At 61.3% G+C, this 23,216-nt stretch overlaps 1 long non-coding RNA gene across 1 annotated transcript; it reads left to right on the top strand.

The window, feature by feature from the left end:
• Positions 1 to 1,541: 1,541 nt before the first annotated feature.
• Positions 1,542 to 4,707, top strand: LOC112660634 (uncharacterized). Its single transcript, XR_003137105.3, has 3 exons — positions 1,542 to 1,635; positions 2,723 to 3,089; positions 4,239 to 4,707. It is a non-coding gene; the product is annotated as an uncharacterized LOC112660634 (long non-coding RNA).
• The last annotated feature ends 18,509 nt before the right edge of the window (positions 4,708 to 23,216 follow it).

Genomic DNA, 23,216 nt, shown 5'->3' with positions numbered 1-23,216 from the left:
GTGGCTCACCACCCCCTCACCCTCCACCCCCACAGGGCCACAGATGGGGTGTGAAAGGATTAACAGCTTGCCCTAGGGTCACCCGGCAAGGCGGCGGGAGCTGAGATTTGAACCTGAGCATCTGGCGCTATATGCTGTGCCTCATCCCATGGCCTCCAGCAAATGCTAAAGGCTCTGAATGAAAGCTGGGGGTGCGGGGCGGTCGGGGGGAGCTCTGGCACGGTGGGAGGGACGTCACCCCAGGTCCCACTTCCAGGACAGAACTTCCAGGTTCCTGCCAAACCCTAGGCCAGAGGCAGAGATCCTCATCCCACCCTGCGCCCCAGGCCACCTCCCTCCTTCCCCCTTCCTGGACTTGCTTCACCATCTACTGTCCAGAATTCAAATACCCTGAGGCCACCCCCCACCCCGTCCCCATCAGACTGTGGCGTGTTGGGGACAGAAGCTGATGATTGATTTCTTGAGCCTCCCTAGCTCCAAGCAGAGGGCCTGCCACTGATTCATTCATTCTGCAAGCGTTTATTGAGGACCTACTGTGTGCCCGGCGCTATGTCGGCCCCGGAGCTATGCCAGTGTCCCCTTACACACAGCCCCTGCCTTCCTGGAGCTGACCTTCTGGTGGGAGGGACAGGCACAGATCAAGTTGCTGGGGATCCGCGTGCGGGGGGCCTTAGGCGATGCAGTGGTTGGAGGGCAGGGGTGTCTCTCTCATGTTTACACGGAGACCCGATGCATTAGGAGGAGCAGCCTGGGAAATGAGGAGAAATGTAGCCCAACTTCCTCAGCTTACAGATAGGGAAACTGAGTCCCAGAGAGCTCACACAGCCAGTTAGAAGTTAGAGTTGGGACGAGGTGCCCGGGGGCTCCACACCTGCCTGGGGCTTGGGCGCTTGTTCCCCTCCCCACCCCACCCCACCCCCCAGGAGGCCAGGAAGGGGACAGGGGAGGTGTCTCCAAGCCCGAGGCACAGCCTGGGGAAGAGCAGGAGGGAGGTGATGGGGCCCTGGATCTGCGGAGGAGTGGGGGCTGCGGCCCACCTGCCGGGCACAGAGCCCCTCCTGGGGCTGGCCCGAGCCTCCCCAAGGCCTGCCTGCCCACCCCACTGAGTGGGCTTCAGAAAATTGATTTTCTAACAGCCATCCATCAACCCAGCACATCCAGCTGTTGGCGTGACACCCGCATCCCCAGAGGCTCATCCACCTGAGGAGGAGCTCCCTCCTCCTCAAAATGACCTATGTGATTCCAGGAGCTGGTAACTGGAGACCAGAAGAGCACCTCCCTGGCCCCCTTACCCCCTACCCCACCCCCCAGCAGCCCTGGGAGGGGCCTTCAGGGCCACCTAGCTCACCCCTCCCCCAAGATGCCTCTTTGGCCTCACAGCCACCAGTCTGCTTGAATGCCCCTCAGCGACAGGGCGCTCAGCCCCTCCCGGGGCAGCCCTGGCGATGACTCCAGCTCCACCCAAGACAATGAGGCAAGTTGATATCACACTTGTTCAGGAGATGACAAGATTGGGCTCCACGGCGACCTGGACAGTCCCTAGGAGAGGCAAGGGCCTCTTACTATGGATACGAGGACCCAGTTATAAAGACAGGGGGACCCAAGGCCAAGAACCGCATGTCACCCATGTTGAAGGTAATAGGACGACCCCTCGGAAGATAGGGAGGTGCTGTTAGGATCCCAGGGCAGGAGCTGAGGAGTTGAGCCCAGAGAGGGGATGCAACCTGCCTGACGTCACACAGCCACGGCGGGTAGGCCTTGAGCCAGGGCCAGCGCTTCCCAAGTGTTGGGCCAGAACCATACTCTGATCCACAGGCCTTCCGCAGGCCCCTAGGAGCAGTCAAGACCCCAGAACTCGCACCCTCCTCTCCGTACATCACTCCATCACCCCCGAGGCACTCTGTTTGGCAGGGGCTTGTGGGACAGATGAGCTGGACCCACAGCTGGCAGGAACAGGGCCACAAAGAGTTAAGGCTCTGCTGGGACTGCCTTGATCCCCCTCAGCAGGCAGGAGGAACGGGGGCTTGGGTTTCATGCCACCCCCCACCCTGGCCTGGCTATAAAATACGATCGTGTCTCACTGCTGATTGATGGTCTGGGGAGAACCTTGGGGAGGTGGGCTGGGGCGAGATCAGATTTTCAAGGGCTCAAGCACTGATATTCTATCCGAGGCCTCCTGGAACCCGCCACCGGCCCATCTCCACGGACCCTGCAAGCCCCAGAGGAGCCTGGGTAGTGGAGAGGCCAGGCAGATTGCCACGAAGCAGAGGGTTCCCGGGCCCAGCACCTGCCCCAAGGCCCTCGGGGTCTCCTCCAGTGGCCCTGGCCACCTTGGGCCTGGGCGGCTGCTTACCCACTCGTGCCTTCGTCTCCTCAGTACCTACCAGGTGCCGCCCCTGGCTCCATGGAGCTTTCCATCCAGCAGGCCCACGAAAGAATGAGTCTAGAATTTCGTTCCCACCCCTGGTGTCCAGGACCGAGAACCAGGTCAAGGGTTAAGGGCTGCCTGGGGTTTGGGCTCTGCCTCCAGGCTGACCCGGGCTTGAACCCCAGCTGTGCCGCGGAGGACCGACCCTTCCATGCCTTCTCTGCACGGGGGGCCTGAGACGGTGTCTACCGTTTGGAGGTCCCGTGTGGAGCCAAAGAGGTCGTGAGTGCAGAGCTCTCAACCCGGGGCCTGGCGCTGAGTGAGTATAATCAACGTTGTCCCTTATGATCTCAGGTCCCGGAAGAGGCCCGGCGTCCTGCGTGAATGAATGAGGCGGGTGCGCTGGGCAGTTCATCTGATCCCACCGTGGTGTGTGAGGTGGGGAGACTGAGGCTCGGCGGCAGCATTGCCGTCCTCCTGCGGGCCTCCACCGGAGACTTCCCCCTTTCCTCGTCGCTGACTCCTGGCCTGATAAGGAGGGTCGGCGAGGGCCGGCGAGGGTCGGCAGCCCGAGGCCTTTGCTGGAGGCGCAGCTCAAGGAGAAGCTGTCTTCGCAGACCAGTGAGGTCTCTCTTTTGGCCCCTCGTCAGCCATGGATGTGCAGAACCCAGCCTGGGGACACCCTGGGAGCTGGCGCTGCTCAGCAGAGAACCTGGGACAGGTGAGAGAGCCTGGGACAGGTGGGAGAGCCCGGGTCAGGTGAGAGAGCCCAGGACAGTGAGAGAGCCTGGGACAGGTGAGAGAGCCTGGGTCAGGTGAGAGAGCCCAGGACAGGTGAGAGAGCCTGGGACAGATGAGAGAGCCCCAGGTCAGGTGAGAGAGCCCAGGTCAGGTGAGAGAGCCCGGGACAGGTGGGAGAGCCCGGGTCAGGTGAGAGAGCCCAGGGAAGATGAGAGAGCCCGGGACAGGTGAGAGAGCCTGGGTCAGGTGAGAGAGCCCAGGGAAGGTGAGAGAGCCCAGGTCAGGTGAGAGAGCCCGGGACAGGTGGGAGAGCCCGGGTCAGGTGAGAGAGCCTGGGTCAGGTGAGAGAGCCCGGGACAGGTGAGAGAGACTGGGTCAGGTGAGAGAGCCCAGGTCAGGTGAGAGAGCCCGGGACAGGTGAGAGAGCCTGGGTCAGGTGAGAGAGCCCCAGGTCAGGTGAGAGAGCCCGGGACAGGTGGGAGAGAGAGCCTGGATCAGGTGAGAGAGCCCAGGGAAGATGAGAGAGCCCAGGACAGGTGAGAGAGCCTGGGTCAGGTGAGAGAGCCCGGGTCAGGTGAGAGAGCCCAGGTCAGGTGAGAGAGCCCCGGGACAGGTGAGAGAGCCCAGGTCAGGTGAGAGAGCCCGGGACAGGTGAGAGAGCCCAGGGAAGGTGAGAGAGCCCGGGACAGGTGAGAGAGCCCGGGTCAGGTGAGAGAGCCCAGGGAAGGTGAGAGAGCCCGGGACAGGTGAGAGAGCCCGGGTCAAGTGAGAGAGCCCAGGTCAGGTGAGAGAGCCCAGGTCAGGTGAGAGAGCCCGGGACAGGTGGGAGAGCCCAGGTCAGGTGAGAGAGCCCGGGACAGGTGAGAGAGCCCGGGACAGGTGAGAGAGCCTGGGTCATGTGAGAGAGCCCAGGGAAGGTGAGAGAGCCCGGGTCAGGTGAGAGAGCCCAGGTCAGGTGAGAGAGCCCAGGTCAGGTGAGAGAGCCCGGGTCAGGTGAGAGAGCCCAGGTCAGGTGAGAGAGCCCGGGACAGGTGGGAGAGCCCAGATCAGGTGGGAGAGCCCAGGTCAGGTCGGAGAGCCCCGGCCATGCCCCTTTTCAGCGTCCATCCCTCTCGGGTTCTGCCCCCAGTGTCGGTCACGTGACGGCGTGGGCATTCAATGTGCAGGCTCGAGCACCTGGCTCCCCAGAATTCAGACCCCGGCATCGGATCGCACGCTGGTGCAGCCGCTCTGGAAAGCAGTGCGGACGTTCCTCAAGAAGTTAAGAACAGAGCTGCCCTGCGGCCCAGCAATTGTACTACTAGGGATTTACCCCAAAGGTACAGATGTAGTGACCGAAGGGGCACCTGCACCCCGGTGTTCACAGCAGCAGTGTGCACAGCGGCCAGGTTGTGGAAAGAGCCCAGATGTCCATCAACGGCTGACGGATAAAGAAGACGCGGTGCACACACGACAGAGTATTACTCAGCCATCAAAAATACGAAAGCCTGCCATCTGCATCATCGTGGATGGAACCAGGGGATATTATTCTCAGTGAAATAAGTCAATCAGAGAAAGACAATTGTCACATGATCTCACTCTCAATCATAGGAAACAAACTGAGGGGGGGGACGGGGTGGCTGGGGGATGGGCATGGCGGAGGGCACGTGATGTCATGAGCACAGGGTGTTATGTAAGACGGGTGAATCGCTGACCTCTACCTCTGAGACCAATATTACATGTTAATTAATTGAATTTCAATAAAATTTTAAAAACAATGACAACAAAACAAATTCCACCATCATCAATAGCTGTGTGTCCTCTCTCTCTCCAAGCCTCAGTTTACCCCTCTGTTCACTGGGGATAACAGTGGTGAGAGAGGGCAGATGGTTCGTTTCCTGTCTACCCTGGGCTCATGGTAGGTGCTCAGTTAGCGTATGAGTGATGGGGATTTCCAGGGCCCAGTCTGGTCCCACAAATAGACTCCAAAGGGAGAAGAACCCGCAGCTGGCAGCTGGCCTTCAGCCCTGCCCCAATCTCCCCGCTTCTCAGCACCCCCAATCCCCGGGCCCCGGAGACCCTAATCCACCCCAGAGTGACATGCACCAAGTGCCCCAACCCAGCGCCCGCCTGCACAGGGGCCGGGGATCACACGGGTCAGGAGAAACCCAAGCCCCTAGACCCAGAGGAATGTCAACAGCAGATTAGACCTCGTGCTGTTCCCAGGACCCACAGTGCGCCCCCACCTTCTGCTCCAGGCCCCGTCCCTGAAGCCAGGAGAGCCAGGCCTGTTGACAGAGCCCTTCCCTCCTGTCACAGAGGCTCAGAGACGGCGAGGGGCTTGCCCTGAGTCACACAGCAGCCTCGGCCTGAGCCAAGGCCAGACCCCAGGCCTCGCTGCTTCCGGCGCTGGAACTGACTGTGACCTTGACCAGGTCAACAAAGCTTTTCTCCCTCCCTCACTTGTCAGTTAACACTCACTGCCCCAAACACCCTGGACGGATCCGCCCCGCCCCCTCCCCACTCCACCTCCCCACACTCCCACCCCAACCTCAAGGGCCCTCCCAAATCTCATCAGCCAGGGGCTCTACAGAGGGGTTGCAGACTGGCAGGCCTGGGGCCCACGGATATCTTATCCGGAGAAGAGGGGGATCCTCACACTGTAGCAAAAATTCATATTTTTGGGGGCACCCGGGGACTCAGTAGGTTAAGCTCTGCCTTTAGCTCAAGTCGTGATCCCAGGGGTCCTGGGATCAAGTCCTGCATCGGGCTCCCTGCTCAGCGGGGGTCTTCTTCTGTCCCTCCCTCTGCTCCTGCTCCCTCTCTCTCTCTCTCTCAAATAAATGAGTAAAATCTTTTTTAAAAAGTCCATATTTCTAGCCTCTCTTGAAAACAATGTTAAGGCTACACCTTTCCCCATGGTCCCCATGTAGGATCAGCCCGGCCTCCGTCAGCAATTCGGTTTACAAACTCTCGGGTCGGGCTTCCCCTTGGGGTGCGAGAGGGTTTAGGGGAACATGGAAACTAATCCCCACCGAGCGCTGAGACCATGCTGGCCACTGTACTGGGTTCATCACATGCGTTGGGACATCGGGCCCCTTAATAATGGGAATCCCTGTTGTCCCACCCACGAAGAACCTGCACTCAGCTGCACACCTGGTGGACGAAGGTCACAGTCCAGAATGCGGAACCGGAGCCCCAGGCCGGGTCCAGCAACCCCGAAGCCCAGAGCTCCTGCCACTTCGCATTCAAAGCAGGGGGGCCACTGCTTCCTGGCCCTGCAAACTCAAGTCTCCGGATTCAAATCCCTCCAACTCACACCATTTTCTGGGCAGACTCTCCAGCTCCCCTCTCTCCCTCCCCCCGGAGCCCCTCAGAGAGGCTCCCTACCCACCCCAGCATCCAGTCCTGGAAAGTTTCCGGGGTTCACCTGCAACCCCATACTTCCCTCTCTCGCCCCACACTGCCATCATGGTGCTGAAGCAAATAACGAGGGTCTGGCCCCGGCCACCCTCCTTCGTCAGCTCCCTCCCTCCTTCCTTACACTGCCCTGTGTCCCCCAGGAAAACCGAGCACCTTCTGATCCCATGGCCTGCCCTCCTCCCTGCCTCCCCGCCTCCCCGCCTGAGCTCACTGAAGCCCCCACCCCTCAGGAACTCCCCCTCCCCAGGTCCAAACCTTTCCCTCTGGGTCAGTGCCCCCGCACCCCTTACCTTCCCCACCTGTGGAATGGAGGCCAGGATCCCCACCGTGCAGGGACTGCATGAGGATTTATCCCATCCTCCATCGAAGAGCTACTGATCCCCTGAGGGTTCCGTGCGACAATGTCTGCAGAGCGCCCCCACCACAGTAGGAGCTCAGTCCACGCTGCCTCGCCTGCGTTTTTCTACCTGTCTTATCTCAGGCTCTACATTTCCAGTATCCGGGAGGTAGGATCTTACTTTTGTTCACCTTCTTTTGCTTCTGGGCCCAGAGGGTCGCCTGGCACATCCCAAGAAGTTCACACTCTGAACATCATACGAAGAAACCCCAGGGATGCCCAGGTGGCTCAGTGGCTGAGCATCTGCCTTCGGCTCAGGTCATGATCCCAGGCTCCTGGGATCGAGTCCCGCATCGGGCCCCCTGCTCAATGGGGAGCCTGCTTCTCCCTCTGCCTCTGCCCCTCCCCCTGCTCTCTCTCTCAAATAAATAAATAAATAAATAAATAAATAAATAAATTAATCCTAAAAAATAAAATAAAAGACAAAACTCGAGTCCCAGTGCCCTAGGGCTTGGGCCCCAAGTGTCCTTTGCCCTCTGGCAGCAGCGGTGATGCACGGAGAGGGGTCCCAGTCGGGGTGTCAGCATCAGAGAGCAGGTAGGCTGATAGGAAGGAAACACTCCGTCTGAGCTCACAACCACCTTGGGCGTGGATTCACTCGGTTGGCACTTACGTAGTGAGCACCTACTATGTGCCGGTTTTGTTCTAGGAAGTGGGGTCCCAGCAGCGACCAGGACAGAGGTCCCTGCTCTCAGGACATCTACATCCCAGCAGGGAGAGACAGATCACAGACTCAGAAACCAAAGAAATAAGCAAGATGGTCTCGGAAGCTGGAAAGGGCCAGGGGAAAAGTCAAAGCCGGGAGGCTCCTGGGCCAGGCCAGAGAACACAGCGGCCGATTCCGACGTGGGCCAAAATGGGGGGCAACGTGCAGGAGGCTCCCGAGTGAGATGTGGGGTGCAGGAAAGGCGGGCTGCGCGTTGGCAGGCGCCCTGGGCATGTAGAAGAGCTCGCGGTTAGGAGCCCGAAACCAGAGGGTGCCCGTGGAGCTTCAGTCGCGTCTGGGGTCTCGGCCTGACCTAGTGACCTAGTGACCTCGCGCGTCGCTTCAGCCCCATGACACTCAGCGACTGTGTCTGTGGTACGGGACTGGAGGGCAGTGGGGACCAGGTGAGCCTGCGGATGCACAGGGCTCGGGAACCTGTCAAACCCTATCAATCCAGAGCCACAACTGTTATCAGCACCACCACGACCGAATGTCCTGGGAGGGAGATGCTCCCGGCGTGGGGGGCACACGGCAGGCAACGTGCAGAGGCACCGCGGTCCCACGTGCCCCCGCACCCACCACCCAGGGGACCTCCTGCCTCGAGACAGGACAGAGGGACGGGGTGCAGCTCCCATCCCGACTCGGCCACTGGCTCCAGCCTGAGCTGGGGGCTGACTGATCCCAGCCTCAGTTTCCCCTTCTGTCAAGCGACAGGACCGGGCCGGTGGACTCCGATGGCCCCTGCAACTGGAAGCCTGTTAAAGACCTGCTCTTCCTCCGTCGGGAGGCTCGGCGTTGGGCCCAGCTGGCCACACGTGGGGCAGGGCTCCCGGGGCGGCTCGCCCACAGGCCTGCTTCACCCCTAGGCCTCCTGGCCCCGGCCCAGGATGGGGGTTAATCAGCCGGGCGGCCTCCCCCCTGCAGGAGGAACAGAGAAGGGGGCGCCCAGGGTCCTGGGTTCCCCCCTGCACCCTGCCCCCCCAGCACACCCTGCATAGCTGCCTCCACATCCCCGCCCCAGGCTTCCCAGGCTCCCGGGGACCCGGGAGGAAGTGAATCGCATTCTTGAGGGCCTGTGTCAAGCTCTCGGCTTCCCGCTCCCCCCTCTCAGACCCCCCCCACCCCACCAGTTCCCCGGGTCCCCTCTTGCGCCTCCCCCTGCCAGGTCAGCTTAGTGGGCACAACCCCTGGGCCTCCATTCCCGCCCCTGCAAAGTGGGGACAATCCCTACGTCCAGGGGGGACACTCAAGAGGCGGGTCTGTATGTAGGAAGTTCTGGGCACGTGGTGACAGCCGCCGACACTGCCGGGTCGCCCGTCAGTCCTCACAAGAACCTGGAGGCAGGCTTCTCTGCATTCTCTAGGCAAGGAAACCAAAGCCCAGAGACGTTGAGTGGATTGCCTGAGGTCACACAGCTGATCCATGGGATCTGAAGCTGGAGTCAAACCCGGGCCTTTCTGGGCCCCCCCCCAAACCCACAGGCTTAATTACCCTTAAAGTGTCTGTCGCCCTTCATGCCTGGTGGCGGCTCCTCTTGTGTCTCTAATGCTCGCTCTCTCTCTCCCTCCTTCCACAGCGCCTCCGCTCCCCGCCTCTCAGCCTTCCTGACCCTTCCAGCACCACATGTGTGCTCACACCTTTCTGGAACGCCCAGCCCCGAACCACCCCCCACCCCCCGCTGGCCGCCCTGATCCTCCAACCTCTGCATCTCCTCTGACGCACATGCACCTGACATCCGGTCACCTATCACCTTGTTTTAGACCGTGCATGCGCGTGCGTGCGTGTGCGTGTGAAATTGCTGTTTTATCGATGACTCCTGAAGATGAAAAGTCATATTCACTTTTTCACCAAAATGTGCTGGCACGAAACCCATGTTGGGTGCGTAGCTGACAGATTGAAATCCGTAGGTTTCGCTCCCGCCATCGCCATCCCACCCCCTCCTTGCCACCGCCAGCTCCTGCAGCCGGAAAGGCACCAACACCTTCATCTCCTTTGTCACAAATGCTACCGTCGTCGTCCCGGGCTATGGCAACAGCCCTGAGGCCGTCACCACAGCTTCCTTCCGACGACGTGTCTACTCGATGCATCACCCGGACGAGGCGCTGTGCCGGGAGCCTTCCAAGCACCTTCTCATGTACTCCTCCCAGCGACCAGGCCCTGCCCTGTGGAGCGAGTACTCGTTGTTTTTTGTTGGTTTTGTTTTTGTTTTTTAAGATTATTTATTCATGAGAGACACAGAGAGAGGCAGAGACACAGGCTGAGGAACAAGCAGGCTCCTTGCAGGGAGCTTGATGCAGGACTCGATCCCGGGACCTGGGAACACGCCCTGAACCAAAGGCAGACACCAACCACAGAGCCACCCAGGCGTCCCTGGAGCGAGTACTCTTATCCTACTGTGCCCATTTTATGGATAAGGAAACTGAGACACTGGAGGGTTTCTGTTCTTTCTCTTCTTTCTTTCTTTTTTTCTTTCTTTCTCTCTCTTTTTTTTTTTTTTTTTTTTTTTTGCTTTTTGTTTATTCATGTGTTTCGTTTTTCGGAGTGGAACATGAGTGAGATCATATTTGTCTTGCTCAGGCTGACTGAGCTCACGTGGCACACTGCCCGCTAGGTCCATCCACGTTATCACAAGTAGAACGATCTCATCCTTTTCTACGGCTGCGTCATATTCCATCGTACGGGTACGTGTATATAGAGAGCGTCTTCCTTAGCCGCGAGCCTGTGGAGGGGCCCCAGGGTTGCTTCCCGGAAGGGTTTCTTGAGCCCTGGAAGTGATGGAGTCAGGAGAGGAGCCCGGGCTTGTCTGACTCAGGTCCATCGTCTGAAATGCTTTACACCATCTCCCCCAAAACCACAGCAAAAACTGTCACCACTTTGCATCACTAGAGCCTGCTCAGCAATGTGAGCCCAAGGCAGGGGAGCGACCTGGGATGCCGGCCTTGGGACCCCAGCCCGGCCCGGCCACCGGGGGCCACTCCTTCTTGTCCCCCTCGGGGTAGCCACCTCTACACAGGGGGGCCCCGGAGAGGAAAGGTCAGGCCTTTGTTTGAATGACTTCATTCTATAAGCATCCATTCAATTCAATCTACATTTATTGAGCGCCACTGGGTGAGCCAGGGGGACACAGAAGTAGACAAAAGAGGAACAGGCCCTACTCAGATGGAACGTGGGGGACGGACTTCAAATCAATCATTCCAGGAGGGACAGGGCACCGAAGAGAGGAGCCGGCTGTAAAATGCGAGTGGAATGGGATGACCTAACCTAGTCTGGGAAATCCAAGGGAACTTCCTGGAGGAAGTAACAGTGAAGCTGAGACCTGAAGGCCAAGTGGGAATGAGCTTAGGCTAAAAAGGAGAGTATGTTGGGGCTACTGGGCAGGAGTTCTGGTGAAGGATACAGGATGTGCAAAGGCCCTGGGGGTGGGAAAGTCACCTCCTCTTAGAAGAACCAAAGAGAGCATGAGACAAAGATGCTCAGAGGACACAGGGGAAGGTGGGAGTGACCAGAAATAGCGGAAGTCCTGCCAGCCTCGTGGAGAGTGGAGGACAGACCATGGCGGGGACAGGATGGCGGTTGTCTCTGGCATTTGGAAAGAGAGTGCCCGGTTGAGAAGACAAGGGGCCCCGGCAAGCCAGCGTGAGGCCCAGCGGAGGCAGCCGGAAGGGCCGAGGGGGCGGAGGAAATGCTATGGATGGTGCTTGGCGATCATGCAGGGAGAATCAATTGCGCGGGCTGGTGCCGGCCTGGCACCGGGACACAAACGCTGAAACGTCAGGCTTGTGATCTGAGAACATCGCCCAGCAGCCGGCGAGGGAGCGCGCGGCCCCACGGGTGCAGGCAGAGACGGGGGATGAACGGCAACCCCAACACCCCCTCACGGAAACGGGGCATCCCAGATGGCGCTGGCGTGCAAGGGCCCGAGGATGTGTGTCCTGAGCTCTTGTGCACGCAGACAGCTCAGCTCCGCAGACGCGGGCCGGGAGGGCCAGCTGGGCCGGGATGCGACGTGCGCCTGCAGATCCGTGCGAATCAGGAGCAGGCAAGAGAGTCAAGAAAGTGCGGCCACCCCAGAGGGTGAGGGAGGCGGCTGGGAGGAGGGCAGATGGAGGGAGGCCCCCCCATGGGGACCTGGGGAAGCCGCCTCTCCGCTGGGCTGGCCTGGTGCCTGCCTCCCAAACACAGCAGCCCCAAAGCACATCCTCCGAGCACCTACTCTGGGCTGGGAACTCTCCCACGTCCTGTTTGAATTTCTGACTCTACCTTCCCAGAGAGGGTGTGACCTGCAGGGGGAGGTGTGCGGGTGGGAGAGCGGAGCGGCCCGCGCAGGCCACCCCCCGGGTGACCAAGGAACCAGCACCAAAGCGACGGTGAGGGGATGCTCCCGAGCCCCGACGCCGGGCCTGGCACCGTCAGGAGCCCTCTCCAGGCTCCAGCACATCTGATCCGCGCCGTCAGGTGCTCTGAGGGGCATCACCATCCCCAGTGTACACATGGGGAAACTGAGGCTCCCAGAGCAGTAACTTGGCCAAAGCCGCCCTGCTGATAATGAGAGATGAGCCGAGAGTGGAACTCCATGCCCGGGAGCAGGGTCTACACCTGCAGCCCGCAGCCCCCCAGTCCTCCTCGGACAAGGAAACACGCCAGGCGTAGGACGACCGGCTCCGGGGAAGAGCTGGAAGTCGCAGGACACACAGCACCCAGCAGGAGGAAGAGGCCGGGGACAGGTGTCAGGGATCCAGAGCTCAGAGCACAGCTTCCCGGGTCCCAGCGGGTTCTCACCCAGCCCCTGGCTTCTGCGGGGCTCTCCTCTTACACTTGGGGTCAGGGCGCTGCCTGCTTAGACCTTCCCGGGGCTTCCCCCGTGACCTGGGAATAAAACCCCCGATGCTCCTTGTGGCCTGGGAGGCCCTGCCCCGTCCCCTGCTGCCACCTGCCCCTCAGCCCTCGCCAGGCACTCGCTGCTTCCTCTGCCCAGGCCTGGCCGCCCCCTGAGGCCCCTGCCCTGACCCGGCCACTGCCTCGCTCCTCCCAGCACTTGCCTCGGCCCGACATGTCTCATTCGTGCTTTCTCTTTTCTCTTTACGATCCCCCTGCGTGCTGGAATGTCAGCTCACGCGTGCAGGGGGCACTCGTGTCCTGCTCTTGTCTCCAGCATCTAGAACCATGCCCGGCACGCAGAAGGTGCTCAATAAACATCTGTTAAAGAATGGGGATGGAAGGACGCCTGGGTGGCTCAGCGGTTGAGCATCTGCCTTCGGCCCAGGGCGTGACTCCGGGGTCCCGGGATCGAGTCCTGCATCAGGTTCCCCGCAGGGAGCCTGCTTCTCCCTCTGCCCGTGTCTCTGCCTCTTTGTGTGTCTCATAAATAAATAAATTTTTTAAAAAAAGAACATGGATGGGCGGTGGCCAACCAAGTTTCCCACATGAGGTCAGGGCTCTGCACACAGGGAAACTGAGGCTCCCGGAGGCTGCCCTGCGGCGGAGGGCGGAGGCTCGGAGGCGCTCTTGCCGCAGAGCTGGGATCTGTCCACGGCCCCGCGTGCCTCCTTTCCACACCGAGTGTTCACGGGCTTCTCTCTCTCATGCCCCCTTGCCCTGGCCCCTGCCCTCCTCGCCCACCCCTGCCGGGCCAGACCCTCAGCAGCGTCACGGCCTGCCAGCCGGGCTCGCTCGGGGTGGAGGTGACCTAGTGACACGCTTCAGTGCCACACACCCTCTCTGTTCCTCAGACCCTGTGTTATTCCTTCTGCTACTTGTCCCTCAGCCCCACCTGGAGCTCGCGCCTCCCACACTAGCACAGGTGTGTGCAGGTGCACACCCGGAGACCCCGGGGAGCCGTGGGCAAGCACGTCCACACACACACAGCTGCAGAGCCGTGCCCAGAGGCATGCGGCGCTCAAGTGCTGACACACGCACAGACACACCTGTGCGCCCTCACCGCCGTGCGACACCTGCCACGTGTGCACACGCGTGCTTGTCCACAGGAGCCCACACGACCCTGGTCCTCCCCCCTCCTCTCCCTCACACACCCGAGCCTGGAGACCCCCGTGCACCCGGTCACGTGGAAGCACACACGTGAGCCGTGAACACACACACAGCCTCCGTGAACACAACACGGAGAGCGGGGACCGGCCTTGTGCGCCCCAGGGGGGCCTGCGGGGACGCGTTGGCGCAAGTCTGCACAGCCATGACCCCCTCGGCTGTGTCTCCCACTATGGCCTCTCCCCAGGGCAGGCGATGGGCCACAGAGCATGTGCCCGGGGTCTGGCCTCGGGCTTTGAGGACTGGGGACCCCAAGCCCTGCCAAGCCAGACCACCAGACCCCGGAGCCCGGAGCCCCGCGGCTGCGAGGCCTCCCTTGCCCAGGACTGGGGTCAACAGCACCATCTGCTGTCGGCTTCTAGAACTGTCCGTCGAGGGCCTCTTCTGGCCCTCCCTGGGGCTTTCTGGGACCAGACCCGGGTCACGACCCTGAGAACCGGCTGCGGTTGAGGGGACACGGGCTCCCAAGTCTAGAGCAAGGCTCATCATCGGAGCCACCCAAGGTGGGCACCACACTCCTTTTACAAACAGGGAAACTGAGGCCCCAAGTCAGGGAGTGACGAGATCCACGGATTGCCCCAGGAGGAAGGGCATGATGGTTCACAAAAGGAGAGCGTTCTCAAACTCCTCATTTTGTCTCATGTCTTTTTTTCTTAAGATTGTATTTGTTAATTAATGAGAGACAAAGAGAGAGAGAGGCAGAGACACAGGCAGAGGGAGAAGCAGGCTCCATGCAGGGAGCGCGAGCTGGGACTCGATCCCAAGACCCCTGGGTCACGCCATGGGCTGAAGGCAGACGCTCCACCACCGAGCCACCCGGGCATCCTGTGTCTTAGGACTGAGTTCCATAGACTCCCCTGGGGGAGCCGCGTGGTGGCGCAGGCAGGCTGCGGTGAAGGCCGGGGGACACAGGGGGCCCTGCCGTCGCCAGGAAGGCCCACGGTGGCCTCACCCAAATGGGTGCAGACACCCCTGAGCCTGTGAAAGCAGCCCCAGAGGTGGGGGGTGGGGGCAGGCAGGAAACCGCAAAGGGATGAGGGATGTGAGGAGGGCCAGGCCCCAGCCCCGGGTGACAGGGTGGTTCCCGAGGTCATGGGAGCCGATGGCAGGCCCCGAATCGGTCCGGGTCCTCCGACTCCCAGCCCAGAGCCTTTGCCTTCCACGCGGCTGGCCCCCTCCTTCCCTTGGGCTCAGAATCACCCGTTCCAGGGTTGGGGGGGCTCCTCCGCCCTGGAAGCATCCACCGGCCTCCACCCTAGACCAGGGGGCTCCGACCAGGGGGCTCCGACGAGCCTCGCGGAGCAGGAGGCCTGGGGACAGGGCGGCCTCCAACAGGTTCCTAAGCTCAGCTCTGGGCCCCGCTCCGGTCCCTGGCAGCCTCCTCGTAAGATGTCATGGCCTCTCGGGGCTTGAGGGGTTCCTAACAGTAGCGGGCAGACCAGGGTGCTGTGGTTTATTAGGGACGGGGGGCATCTCCCCGCACGCAGCCACTTACAGCCCGGGAGAGCCAGCCTCGGGGAGCTGCACCACCCCAAGGGGCTGCGCCAGGGCTCGCCGCTGGGACACTGGCCCCACTGACACCGGCCAGGGCAGCGCTTGCATCTTTGAACCCATTCAGCAGTATTGGCGTCCCACTGCGACAGGGGTACAGCGACACGCGGAAGCTCAGTAACAAGTATTTATCAAGCACCTGCTGTATACCCAGCACAGTCCCGAGTGCTGAGGATGCAGCGCAGGATCGAACCAACGAAACTCTCTTCTACTGGGAGACAGACAAGCAAGATGAATCACCAGACGGTGATACAGGTCGTGGAGAAAAGCAGAGCGTGGAGGCAGGATAGGGAGCACCTGATGGGGTGCGGGTGTGACCGTAAACAGGAGGAGGGAGGGTTTGAGCAGGGACCTGAAGGAGGTAGAGGAACCAGCTGGGTGGACGTGCCTTCCAGGCTGAGGAACTGGCATGTGCAAAGGCCCTGGGGTGGGGGGAGCATGTGTGATGACTGTGCTAGAGAAACGGCAAGGGGGCCGGTGTGGCTGGAGCAGCGCGAGCAGAGGGGAGTGAGAGCGGGCGGTGGCAGGGGGATCGCGTCGAGTCTTGGGGGCCCCCATCAGGGCTCCGGCCTCCACTCTGGTAGCAAGATCTAACTAGGTTTCAGCGGGCACTTCAGATACTGTGGGCTTAACGGACTGAAGAGGGGGCTCGGACAGAAGAAGCCGGGAGACCAGTGAGGGGCCGCCCAGAAACCCGGGGGAGAGATGAGGGTGGGCCAGGCTGGAAGAGGTCACACTTGGGCTCTGCTCTGAAGGTGGATGCACGCACGCACACGCACACACACGCACACATGCTTCCCGCATCCCTGTTCCCCCAGAGGCAGTCCTGTGCCACTCTCAGGAGCAGCCTAAACCTTCAGCTCTTGTCTCATCCCCTCATTACCTAAGTGGGGAAACTGAGGCACAAAACTGCAAAGAGATTTGCCAGTCATTCAGGGAGTCAGAACCAGGACACAGTCTCCTGGCTCCCTGTCCAGTGCTCACTCCCTCGCGTGCTACAAGCCCCGGCCTGCCCCTCAGTGCAGAGGTCGGGGGTTTGGTCAGGCCTGCCCACTCTTGCCACAGAAGGGGGGTGACGTGGGGACTGGGAAGGAACACAGCTTTGTCCACCAGACTTCATCCCCCTCTACTCCACTCCATCGGCGGTCTGCTCCGCCCCAGCCAGAATCTGGATGGATCCTCTCACAGCCCAGATCTAGCAGAGCACCGGCTACACCTGCTGGTTGAGGAGAGACCCAAGAAGTGACCTTGGCCTTTAGCCCCTAACTCAGAGACTTAATGAAGGCATTCAGCCGGAAAGAAAAGGATCAGCATTAACATGCTCTTCACTGTCACCACCACCACCGCCACCGCCACCACCATCACCACCATCACCATCACCACCATCACCACCACCACTACCACCACCACCATCACCACCACCATCACCAGGATAATCATTGACATCACCCATGTGGTTAGCCCATCACCATCACTACTACCAACACCAATACAACCACCACCACCACCACCACCAATACCATCACCACCACCATCACCACCACCAACACAACCAGCCCATCACCACCACCAACAACAACAACATCACCACCACCAGGACAGTCACTGACATCACCAACGCAACCAACCCATCTCCATCACTACCACCACCGCCATCACCAACACAACAGCCCATCGCCATCACCACCACTGTTCCTACCAACAGCACCACCACCAAGACAAACACTGCCACCACTGTCATTGCCGCCGCCACCAGCTTCGCCCCCAGCATAAACACCAGAGTGATAATCATCGTCATCACCATCCACACATGTCATCCCCTCCACCGTCATTGCTAAGTGGACCAAGCTTGGGTTGCCCCAGGCAGCCCAGGGAGCCCCTGCAGCTGACACGGAACCTGGAAATCTCTCTGGAGAGAGCGAGGGGCTGAGTCCCAGCCCCCAGGGAGGAGTCGGCCCGGTGAGCACAGGGAGGAGTGGGGCTGGGAGCACCGGGCAGCCTGCTGCTGCACCGTGCAGGCGTGGGCTGACCACGGGGAGGACGGACCAAGAGTCCGAGCAGCTAGAAAGCGGGTGACAGCAGTTCAGGAGGAGACAGGCGAGCAGCCCCCGGGAGCCCGCTCGTGAGGCGAGCGCCTGGAGTGGGTGGCTCCTGAGTTGGGGCTCAGCGGGCAGGTGAGCCTGGCCCAGGGGAGTGAGCGCCACCCTGGCGCCATCACGGCTTCCCACTCCCGTCCGTGGCCACAGCAAGCAGCCCCGTGACAGCCGCACCGCAGCTGGGGACACATCCTGTCACCCCGCCACAAAGCCCGCTCCTGGGCCCTTCTGCCTCCTTCCCTTAAGGACGCGCCCCCTCGGGCGCTTGGTGGAGGCCCTCGCGGGTTCTCCTCCTCGGAAGCAGAGCCCGAGATGGACACTCGTGGGTAGGTGTCCCGAGGACAGCCCGTGGGCGGACACGTGTCCACGAGGCGGAAGAGGAGTGGCCTTGGGCTCAGGGAGAGGCCAGGCTACATGCTGGCACCACGAAGGTCTGGGCGGACCCCACGGGGACCTCTTCACAGCCGCCCTCAGGGGGCCCAGGGAGAGTTGGCCCTGACCCTCCTCGGTGTGGGGTCGCAGCTCTGGAGAGGGCCGAGCACCACTGCCCGCCACCCTCCCAGCAGCCGCCTGGGGGGTCACCTGGGGCACCCACTGCAGCGTCCACCACAGACGCTCACTAAATGCTACGTTCCCACCTTCCCTGGCACCTGGGTGCGGCCGTGTGACTCCGCTCTGGCCAATAGTCTGCGACAGGAGATCGTGTGCGCCGCCTCCAGGGTGTGCCCTATGCTGCCCTCCCCACGCTCCCGCCCACTGGCTGGGACACTGCCGTGAGGGTGGGAGCCACAGGCGCCACGGGGGGTCCAGGGCTGGGTGCGACACGTACAGGGCGGCCGAGTTGCCCGCCAGGTCTCCACGGCACAGCTCCAGACCGTTACCTATTAGGGAAACAACTGCTGCTGTGTTTAAGCATTTTGGGGGCGGGGGGGCTCTTGGTTGTAACCTGCTCTCCTTTACCCTGTTTGAGCGGCCGCCACCTACGTCATGTCCTGACGACAGGATGACCAGGGTGTTACAAGGTTGCCGTCAGGGTAAAGCAAAATAGGGACGCCTGGGTGGCTCAGTGGTGACACGTCTGCCTTGGGCTCAAGGTGTGATCCCGGGGTCCTGGGATCGAGTCCCACATCGGGCTCCCCGCAGGGAGCCTGCTTCTCCCTCTGCCTGTGTCTCTGCCTCTCTCTGTGTCTCTCATGAATAAATAAATAAAATCTTTTTTAAAAAAAGGATAAAACAAAATAGCGTACAAATGACAGGAACAAGCTCGCCACCCTATTGCCCACATGTCCTCGATGGTGCCCCCTGTCATGGGGACTTTAATAAGTCGCAGGCGGCCCCTGCATCACTGTGAAGGCCACTTCCCTGGCACCCCCACCCTAGTGACTGGAAGGGTCAGCGTCGTTCTCACCGACAGTCAGACCTCGATCCATCACCAAACAGGGACACAGGGCCTCCTGGAGCCTCAGTCTTCTCATCTGTAGAGTGGGGATGAGAACCCCCAAGATTAAACGGGATGATGTATGTGAAACACTCATAAATGATGCCCCCAGCCCCTGCTACTGTCACACGGTTGCTCTTTCTCTTCCTAAAACACCTGCACGAGCCCACACGAGAAAGCGAGCCCCGGTGCTTCCCTGGGCCTGGAAACGTGCCGGGCGAGGTCGGGGACCCGAAGTCCGACAGCTGGAGCCTGCGTGTCGTGTGGACCTTCCCAGCAGGTCCCTCAGGAAGCGGGGACCGGCCCCCCCACCCCACGCCGAGCGTCCCTCTGATTCCTGGTGGAAGGAATCGGCACGAGGCCGCCGGCCCAGGCCCCAGCCCCCTCCTCCTCCGCGTGGGGAGCGCCGGGTCCCCCCCACCCCGATCGGTGCGGGGGGCAGAGGCAGAGCCGCATCTGCCCGGCGCTTCAAAGCTCTTTGACACTTGTTAATGTCTTCCCGCTTCCGTGCAGGAGGGTCTGGTTCGCATTAGCACCCCGGGCCCCGCGGTGGTCGGACGCGGGGCTTGGGCTCCATCCAGAAAGTGTCAGACTCCGCTGGGGCTCCTCCGACTACTTATCTAACATGGAACATCGAATGGTTTGATCTGCCAATTAGGCTCACCCGGAGCTGCTAACTGGAAGCAGATGGGCCTATATGTTGTCGTATGGAAACCTTGCACTCCCCCCTCCCTGCAGAAGGGGCAGGCGGCGCCCCGCCCTTCCCCGCTCAGCTGCCCCAGCACCCCCGATGGCAGCAGGTCCAGGGCCTCCCTCGGCGGGAGCTTGGGGGGGCAGTAGGGGGAGACCTCACCCGTGAGGCTCGGCCTCATCCCCTATTCCCCGAGCTGGAGGCAACGGTTGTTGCCAGCTGTGGAGCGAGCGGGGACCAGAGTCCACCCAAGTGGCCCCAAATCCCCAGGAGGTCTCCAAGCTGCTGCCGATCTCCACCACCCGGTGCTGCTGGGCCGGGCCCTGGGGGGACCTGTACACAGCAGGTCAGCACCGGCCGTGAGCTGGGCCCCGGCTGCACAGAGGCAGGGGTGGTGTGAATGAAGGGGTCCCTCGGGGTCGCTGCTCACTCTCTGGTGGCCCAAACCCACCCACGGTGCCACCCAAACCAGGATCCCTCCAGGGCCCACCTGTCACCAAGGGGCATCGACGCCACCCCAGCTCCATGGCACACGGGCCCAGGCCACCACCCTTGGCTCAGCTGGACCTCCCGGGGTGGGGGGAGGCCTCCTGCCTCCTCTCTCGGACCCACACCACCTGTCTCCTCTCTTCAAAACCTCTCCAAGTGTCTCTTTCTTAGGACAAAGTCCAAATTCCTGACAACAATCGTAGCTAACACCTGACACTTGCTCCGTGCCAGGCACCTCGTACGTGTCTTTGTGGGGCAGCTCATGTTCCACCCCTGGAGGGTGGATGTCGTGACCATCACCCCATTCTGTAGAGGAGGAGCCTGCAGCCCGGGGAGGGGGGTGTCCGTGAACTCCCCCAGAGGCACACAGCCAGATGCCGCTCCCTCCTCTGTCTCTGTCTCTCTGTGCCCCATCTGTCTCCCTCCCTCCTCCTCCTTCCCTCTATACCCCCCTGCCCCTAACCCTCTCTGCCTTCATCTCCCTCCTTTTGGTGTCCTGAGTCCTCCACCAGGACACAAGCTGCCCAGGCAGAGCCAACAAGTGCCCAGCGCCCTGAGCAGCAAATGCATCGGACGTGAGACAAAAGCCCCACTGAGAACAGCCCACCCCTGACTCAGGTAGTCACAGCCCCGAGAGGCAGCAGCCTGGGAGCACCAAGGACTTCCTCTGCCCCAAAGCAGGGCGGCCTTCCTGGGGGAGGAGGCACTTGAACTGGGCCTTAAGGGATCAGTGTAAGTCCAGCAGGGACTGGGAGGGAGAAGGGACAGCTGGAGCACAGGGACGAAGTCAGGCCTGTATTTGGGGGGAAGAGCAGGAGCCCACGGGAGCCACTGGGAGGGGGGCAGGAGCGGTGAGCGGGAGCCGGATCTTGAAGCACCCGACGGACACGCAAAGGCGGCCGGGCGCCGTTGTGCAGGCACCGGGGGAGCCACGGAAGGGGTCCGTGCTGGGAAAGCCTGTGACCAGGGTCGGGGTTAAGGGGACATCAGGCAGCGAGCGGGGCAGGTGTGGGAACGGTGTCAGGGGCCCAGGCAAGGGAAGCTTGAGAGATGCTCCAAGACACCTGTCGACAGGTCAGAGTGTGCCCAAGGGAGGGGACTCGGATGGCGCTTGAAGTCGGGTCCTGAGGGCAACTGATGACCGTTAGACCGAAAGGAGATGAACTGAGAACTCAGTACGGTACCCCCCAGTTCTCCAAACCCCAGCTCCGTGACTTAGAAGCTGGGTGAACCTGAGCTAGTTAACCAGCCTCTCTGGGCTTCAGTTTCCTCTCTGGGCTTCAGATGCAGACGTGCTGGCTTGCCAGGGGCAGCACCTCCAACTCTGCGAACCTTAAGCAGCAGGGGCACACGAACAGACTGGGGACGATCCCAGAGGTGGGGCTGCCTTCAGGGGGGATCCATCAGCCCGGAAGGCTCCATGGACCCAGTCTCTCCATCCTTCCCCTTTACCTTCCGCAAAGCCCCGTTTCCCTGTAAGGCTGACTTGCCTCGTGGGCCGCACAGGAGTCGCCCCCATGTGCCGCGTCTCAGCCTTACTAGCTCCTACAGAAAGAATTTGTGTCCCAGGTAAAGTCCTCCAGAGAGCCTTTCGGACCAGACCAACCCTCAGCCTCGGTCACCTGCTCCACTGGGCCCTGGAGCCAGGACAGAAGTCAGCTTCCCCAGAACAACATAGATCTCTCCAGGGAGAGGACAGCGGCTGCAGGTAGGGTGGGACACCAGGGGATGCCAGCAGGCATCGGCACCTGTGGCCACCTGAGGCTCACGGGTGCCCATCGGGTGGGGTCACCATGGGGACAAGCGAAGCACCTGGCACGGGGTCGGCACCCCTGGAGAGGCAATTGTTTTTGCCGCCGCTACACATGAAAGGCCATCATGAGAAAGAGGAATGAGATTTACTTCGTGGCCCCCAAAGATGAAACTGGGCCCGTAGATGGAAACCCCGAAGAAGAGTCGGGTTTGAGGCAATCTAAGGAAAATTTCTAACAGCGGGCGCCGTGTTCCGTGAGCCTCCCGTCAGGGGAGGGGATAGAGAAGGAGGACGAGGTCAGCTCAGGGCAGCTGTGGAAGGAGGTGTGGAGCAGGTGGCCCTGAGGTCGGGGAGGGGGGTCTAGGATTCTCTCCCCAGTGGCGGTCCAAGAGGCAGAACCAGGAAAGGGAGGTCATTATCTCTCTCTCAAAAAAAAAAAAAAAAAAAGAAAAAAACATTTAAACCACGGCGTCAGAAGCATGCAAGAAAAGAGAATTAAGAGCTTAAGACTCCCTGAGCCTGACAATCTGGTCCCGAGGGCGAGGGGGACGGGACGCAGGCACCTCCAGAGCTGCCCGCTGGGAGCTCGGGGCTGGGTGAGGTCTCTGCCCGGGACGTGAGCGTAGGGGATGGAGAAGGATGCACACACCCAGTGGTCCGTGCTTGGGGTCTTCCCCCACCCCGCAGTCCCCAACAGTCGGGCCAGGCCAGGGTTCAGGACCATGAGAAGACGACAGAGGAGAGAGACAGCCGGGAACAGCACCTGGGGGGACCCAGGGCGGGACAAACCAGCACGTGCACAGACGCTGGCAGTGGCTCCAGGAGCACAAGGTGCGGGGCCCGGTCAGGGTGCCCACGTCTAGCCCCACATCTAGACGTCCAAGCCCGGTTCTCACACCGGCCACCCCCAGCCCCGTGCTCCTGCTCAGGCTGCCCGGGGCCTCCCGGCACCCCACCTTGGCTCCCACTCTCCGCACCTGCAGTCCCCACACTCAGGCTCCCCACCTTCCAGGCACCCTTCTGCCCTTCATCGCTCATTCCAGAAGCCTGCTTCCTTCAGGGTCCCCCTGGGCACCACATCCACCAGCTGTCTCCCTAAAATCTGGGGATCCCCCCTGCCACCCCAGGGCCTCGTGGAGAGACTGCGGCCCCCCTTGCACCAGCTCCCCTGGGGGGTCTCTGGGTCCCCCTCCACAGAGGGTCGCGGCTCCAGGGACGGGCTGTGAGCACCTGGGGAAGTTTGGCCTCTCTGAGCTCCCTCCTGTCCCCATCTGCAGAACAAGGACCCCAACAGTACGTGACTGATGGAGTTTGGTGGGGGAGGGAATAGTGAACCACGTAGCAGAGCCCGCAGGGAGGCGAATACATGTTTGCTGCCGTCGTCCTCACCGATTGTGAGCACAAGGGTTTGTTTTGTATTTCTCGATGCCGCTCAGGGTCCGGCACCCTGGGCCCCGCGGGATGAGCGGAATCAAGGAGGCCGAGGCTGAGGTGGCAGGGAGCGGCGGTGGAGGGGAAGGGGGGGCCGCACAGGGACTTGGC

The sequence above is a fragment of the Canis lupus genome, chromosome 2 (genome assembly GCF_003254725.2).
Source record: "Canis lupus dingo isolate Sandy chromosome 2, ASM325472v2, whole genome shotgun sequence".
NCBI classification, from domain to species: domain Eukaryota; kingdom Metazoa; phylum Chordata; class Mammalia; order Carnivora; family Canidae; genus Canis; species Canis lupus.
Note: the sequence above shows the minus strand (reverse complement) of the source record. Positions and strands in the feature narration are given on the sequence as shown.